This window comes from Arachis ipaensis, chromosome B05, assembly GCF_000816755.2.
Source record: "Arachis ipaensis cultivar K30076 chromosome B05, Araip1.1, whole genome shotgun sequence".
Lineage (NCBI taxonomy): Eukaryota > Viridiplantae > Streptophyta > Magnoliopsida > Fabales > Fabaceae > Arachis > Arachis ipaensis.
The window spans coordinates 107,218,298-107,223,679 of record NC_029789.2 but is presented as its reverse complement, the minus strand read 5'-3'; the positions used below and the strand labels follow the sequence as shown (position 1 = coordinate 107,223,679).

At 38.1% G+C, this 5,382-nt stretch overlaps 1 long non-coding RNA gene across 3 annotated transcripts; it reads right to left on the bottom strand.

Moving 5' to 3' along the window:
• LOC107643794 lies at window positions 1,175-4,277 on the bottom strand. 3 transcript variants are annotated; one of them, XR_002363334.1, is made up of 6 exons: window positions 3,850-4,277; window positions 3,287-3,426; window positions 3,041-3,208; window positions 2,704-2,796; window positions 2,562-2,612; window positions 1,175-1,395 (listed from the first exon to the last, which is right to left on the bottom strand). It is a non-coding gene; the product is annotated as an uncharacterized LOC107643794 (long non-coding RNA). The 3 variants fall into 3 exon arrangements; XR_001621090.2 differs by having other exon boundaries at window positions 1,175-1,392; window positions 3,850-4,276; XR_002363333.1 differs by having other exon boundaries at window positions 1,175-2,612; window positions 3,850-4,276.

Below are 5,382 nucleotides of genomic sequence, written 5' to 3'. Positions count from 1 at the left end.
CAGACGCAAAAGGATAGTAAATCCTATTCCAGCATGATCGAGAACCGACAGATGAATAGCCGTGCCGTGACAGGGTGCGTTGATCATTTTCACTGAGAGGATAAGATGAAGCCATTGACAAGGGTGATGCCTCCAGACGATTAGCCGTGCCGTGACAGGGCATTGGATCATTTTCCCGAGAGATGACCGAAAGTAGTCGTTGACAATGGTGATGTATCACATAAAGCCATCCATGGAAAGGAGCAAGACTGATTGGATGAAGATAGCAGGAAAGCAGAGGTTCAGAGGAACGAAAAGCATCTCCATTCGCTTATCTGAAATTCCTACCAATGATTTACATAAGTACCTCTATCCCTATTCTATTATTTATTTTCGAAAAACCATTACTGTTTTATATCCGCCTGACTGAGATTTACAAGGTGACCATAGCTTGCTTCATACCGACAATCTCCGTGGGATTCGACCCTTACTCACGTAAGGTATTACTTGGACGACCCAGTGCACTTGCTGGTTAGTTATGCGAAGTTGTGAAGATATGTTTAGACCATGGTCCTGTGCATCCGCTTTTGGTGCCATTGCCAGGGAATCAATTTCGAACAACAATTCACAACCCGAGTAGCAATTTCGCATACCAATAGCCCTATCTATGGTCACGGTTTTCACCATGGCCATAGACTTTATGGTCACCCCACCTAAAACCGTGACCATAGCCCTATGGTCACGGTTTTTCACGGTGGCCATAGACTCTATGGTCACCTTCCTTAAAACCGTGACCATAGCCTATCTATGGTCACGGTTTTTCACCGTGGCCATAGCCTCTATGGTCACCCCTTCTTAAAACCGTGACCATAGCCCTATCTATGGTCCCAGTTTTTCATCGTGGCCATAGACTCTATGGTCACCCTCCATAAAACTGTGACCATAGCCTATCTATGGTCACGGTTTTTCACCGTGGCCATAGCCTCTACGGTCACCTCTCTTTAAAACCGTGACCATAGCCTTATCTATGGTCACAGTTTTTTGCCGTGACTATAGCCTTATTTATGGTCACGGTTTTCACCATGGCCATAACTTATCTATGGTAACCTGTTTTATTTTATGAATATTTTTTTTAAAGCATAGTCACATCCCAAAATGATGATAATCACAAAATAAATCTAAAAATGAGAAATTCAATAAATGTAAATCATAAAAGTTTCATTAAAAACTAGATATCCATTACAATACTAATCAAAATATGGTGTAATTTATCCATTACATGAATATCGGATAAAGTCTCTTATCAAAATGTAAAGAACACATCAAAATAATACAGTTAGATAACCAAAATCATTATAAGACCCATCCCATCTTATATTTGTATAGAATATATTTTCTTCACATCATGTCCTCCTGCTAGCAAAAGAAATAAAGAAGTTAGAATAGAACAAAAATGTTTTTGATGATGCATGCAGTAACAGTTGAGTAATGAATATGGAACACAAGTTAAATAAGTCAATCAACATGAAAATTTCAACCACTAAATAACAAGGAGCACAATTTAAATAAGTCAATCAACATGAAAATTTATATGTTTTTAATCTATCTTCGAGTGGAACTTCAACTCCCCTATTGAAGTAGCTTAAAACTCAAAAAAATCCAGCACAAAGAAACAACCACAACCAAAATAGAAGCTTAAAAAACAAGGTAATACTGAAATACTATTATTAGCTTCCAACCTATCAAATAAATCAAGTAATCAACACCAGCAAACAAGAATTAATCACCCCTAAATTAATTCAAACCAGCAGCATAACAAGAATTTTCTATACATGATTTAAAAAATTTTCTATACAACAGCATAACAAATAATCACCCCTAAATTAATTCAAACAGCAGCATAACAAAATCACTAATCACAAATCACAAATCACTTATCACACATTCAAAATTCAAAACTCAAAACACTCAGTGCCATAAGTCCATAACAAAACAGTAACTTAACAAGTCATTAATCAACATTTTATTATTACTTTATTTATTTTGTGTAAACTATCCATTAGAGTGTGCATCTGAAAATATGTTTTCAAGCTTACAAATAAAAGTAGATCGGAGTCAAAATTATGCCAACAAAATTCAATTAAACATAAATTATTAAAGTTCTTTCATCGCCTTCTATAATGAGCTATTTTTCAAGCAACTTTGAAGGCAACATTATTAACAGCATCGATAAAGTGTCAAAGGAAGCTAATAAGGAAATGCATTATTCATGCACCACTAATAGAGTATAAAATCTTATGCACATGGGGTTTGTTCTCCTTACATATAGATAAAGATCATTATCACATTCACAGAGGCATATGATTTCAGCAAAAGTCAAGCAGGACCATAACTAATTAATAATTAATTAATTAAAATAAATTGAAACTATTAATTTAACAAGGTATGTACCTTAATAGGGTAATGGCAAAGTAGTGGTGTAACAACAAAAAATCAATAATGATTCATGCAGTTATACATCAGCAAAGCAAAAATGTCCCTGGCAATTTGATGTAACAACAAAGATATTATTCAGAACATACCTTTCGCCCTGTATAAAATTGCATTGTTAGGACTTGCCTTCTAGTCAAATCCTGCATACATTAATATCATACTATGTTGGTAAAAGTATTATAGTAAACACTAAGTATTCCATTGAAAGGAAAATAATGAAGACTATCATACCCAGAATACATGAGGAACCCTGATCAATTTGTTGTTTCTCAAGTTTTATGCTGCTCTCTCAGAAGTCAGAATTCCTTGCCTCATGAATAAAATCTGTTAAATTAATCCAGCCTTGTATTGTTCATTCAGTAACTAAGAAGGATAACTTACCAGCTGCTAGAAGTAAATGTAAAACATACAAACAAGCCTAAGGCAAGAAGATTAATTTTCTTATCATAAGTGTTTGTATATATACAACACTTTACTCTTTAAACTATTTACATTTTAGAAGAGCCTCATCTAACACTTTATTGGCATTCATGATTTAAAATGTTTAGTTTGGAAACGAATCCCCTACCTTAATGTGTCGAAATCCATAGAAATTATGCCTGACCCCTTCGTCCTAACTCGCAGCAGCAGCAGCAACAGTCTTGAACCGAACAAATAGCAGCGGCATTAGCCACACTGACAACTTTCTCAGCAACAACACCATCAAACACAGCTTCATAGTTACAGTGGTTCAACGCTGAAACGTTAACACCCAAAACCCTTAACAAGCATATAACACAACAATAACGATAAAGGTTTTAGATCAGGAACTCACTGCAGCTATGAAAAAACAGAACAATAGAGCAGCAGCAGCCCCGGTAGTGGTGCAACCAATGGAGAGCAAGCTGGCAGAGGCTCCGGCAGTGACGTCCGGTAACGACAACACCGTTTTCTGGTAGCAGAGATCCCAGCAAGCTTGCAGAAACGAATGAAAGGCTTTATTGAAGACATAGTTCAGATGCTACAGATGGTTTCTAATTTTAGCTCCGTCACAATGAAAACACTTGTTGGAAATTAGGAAGCAGAACAGTATTTGTTTGTGTCACATGAGAATTCATTAGATAAAATAGCATTACAGAGAGAGAGACACACTCGTGGAACATGACAGAAATCAGGAAAGCAATTAATACAGCAGCATCCTGTATGAAATTGTGAAGATCAAACACAGAATAATAACTGAATGCTAGGACACAACCAGTCTACAAGCTACACAGAACACAATTTGAAAAAAGGATTCACAACGAAAAATTGACTTGCCGCGCCTGAGCTATAGGATTGTTACAGAGCAATAAGAGTTCAGAAATGGTGGTTCTAGTAGCTAGGGCACAACCAACTCACCATGAACGACGACGGCGACCAGGAATTCCGGCAGCGACGGCGGCGGCAGAGGAACGGCTTCTCCTCTGTTGCGTCACTTTCTCACACGCGTCCCTTCCTTCCTCTCTGCGGCAGCATCAACAGCGACCTCCTATCCTAATTTGGTTCCTTCCAGCGACAGCGGCGGCTTCCAACAACGGCAGCGGCGGCAAGGCGCGGCGACGACGGCAACGAAGACGAGCCCTTCTCTTCCTCGCGTCGCGCGTTCTGTGCGTCTCTCTCTCTCACTCTCATTTTCCCCTCAAGGTCAGCGGTGACGGTGGCTGTGGTCACCACCGGCAGCGCCTCTCTCCCTTTCCCTCTCATCTCCTTCCCGTTCTCTGATCCCTCCTCCCTCTTCGAGCTCCCCCTCTTTTCTCGTTGCCCCCCGCCCCTCTTCCCTTCTGTTTCCCCTTCTTTATGTGGCTGTGTGTATGTTAGGGTTAGGAATTGTTAAATTAGGATTTTATTTGGGAATTTAGTGTTAGGGAAAAATATATACGAGTTTTGTCCCGCAGACATTTTTGTTCTTGACTATTGAAAAATACTTTTAAGTCCCTGACTTTTACAAAACTTGGACGGATCAGTCCCTGATGGAGGCATTTGGACGGATCAGTCCCTGACGGAGGCATATGGACGGAGGGACTAATCCGTCTAAGTTTTATGAAGGTTAGGGACTTAAAAGTATTTTTCAATGGTCAAGGACGAAAATGTCCACGAAAAAGGTCAGGGACCAATTTGTCCTTTTCTCAAACAAAAAAATATCAATTATTTAAATTAAATGATATAATTTTTTTATTATTTTACAACTACTAAGCTTTATAATTTAAAGAAAGAAAGTTATTCAATAATTATAAAATTAGATAATCATTCTAATTTTAAATAGTCCAAACCTCATTATTTTCAAATAAATCATATAAAATTATTATTAGTATTTAATTATTAAAACTTTTAAAAAGAAAATATATTTAAAATAATAAAAAATACATAAAAATATTAATTAATTAAAACTCAAATGATTAAAACTGTGACCATGGACTCCTTTAGGTCATCCCACAAAACTGTGACCATAGACCATTTTAGGTCACCCTTTTGAAAAATCGTGACCATAGACACTTTTTGGTCACTGTAAAAAATCGTGACCATAGACCCCTTTAGGTCACCCTCAAAACCGTGACCATAAACCCTTTTAGGTCACCCTTCCGAAAAACCGTGACCATAGACCCTTTTTAGTCACTGTAAAAAATCGTGACCATAGACCCCTTTAGGCCACCCTCCAAAACCGTAATCATAGACCCTTTTAGGCCACCCCCAAAACCGTGACCATAGACCCCTTTAGGTCACCCCCCAAAACCGTGACCATAGATCCTTTTAGGTCACCCTTTTTTGAAAAACCGTGACCATAGCCCTTTTTTTGTCACTGTAAAAAACCGTGACCATAGATCCCTTTAGGTCACCCCTAAAATCGTGACCATAGACCCTTTTAGGCCACCCCCCAAAACCGTGACCATAGAC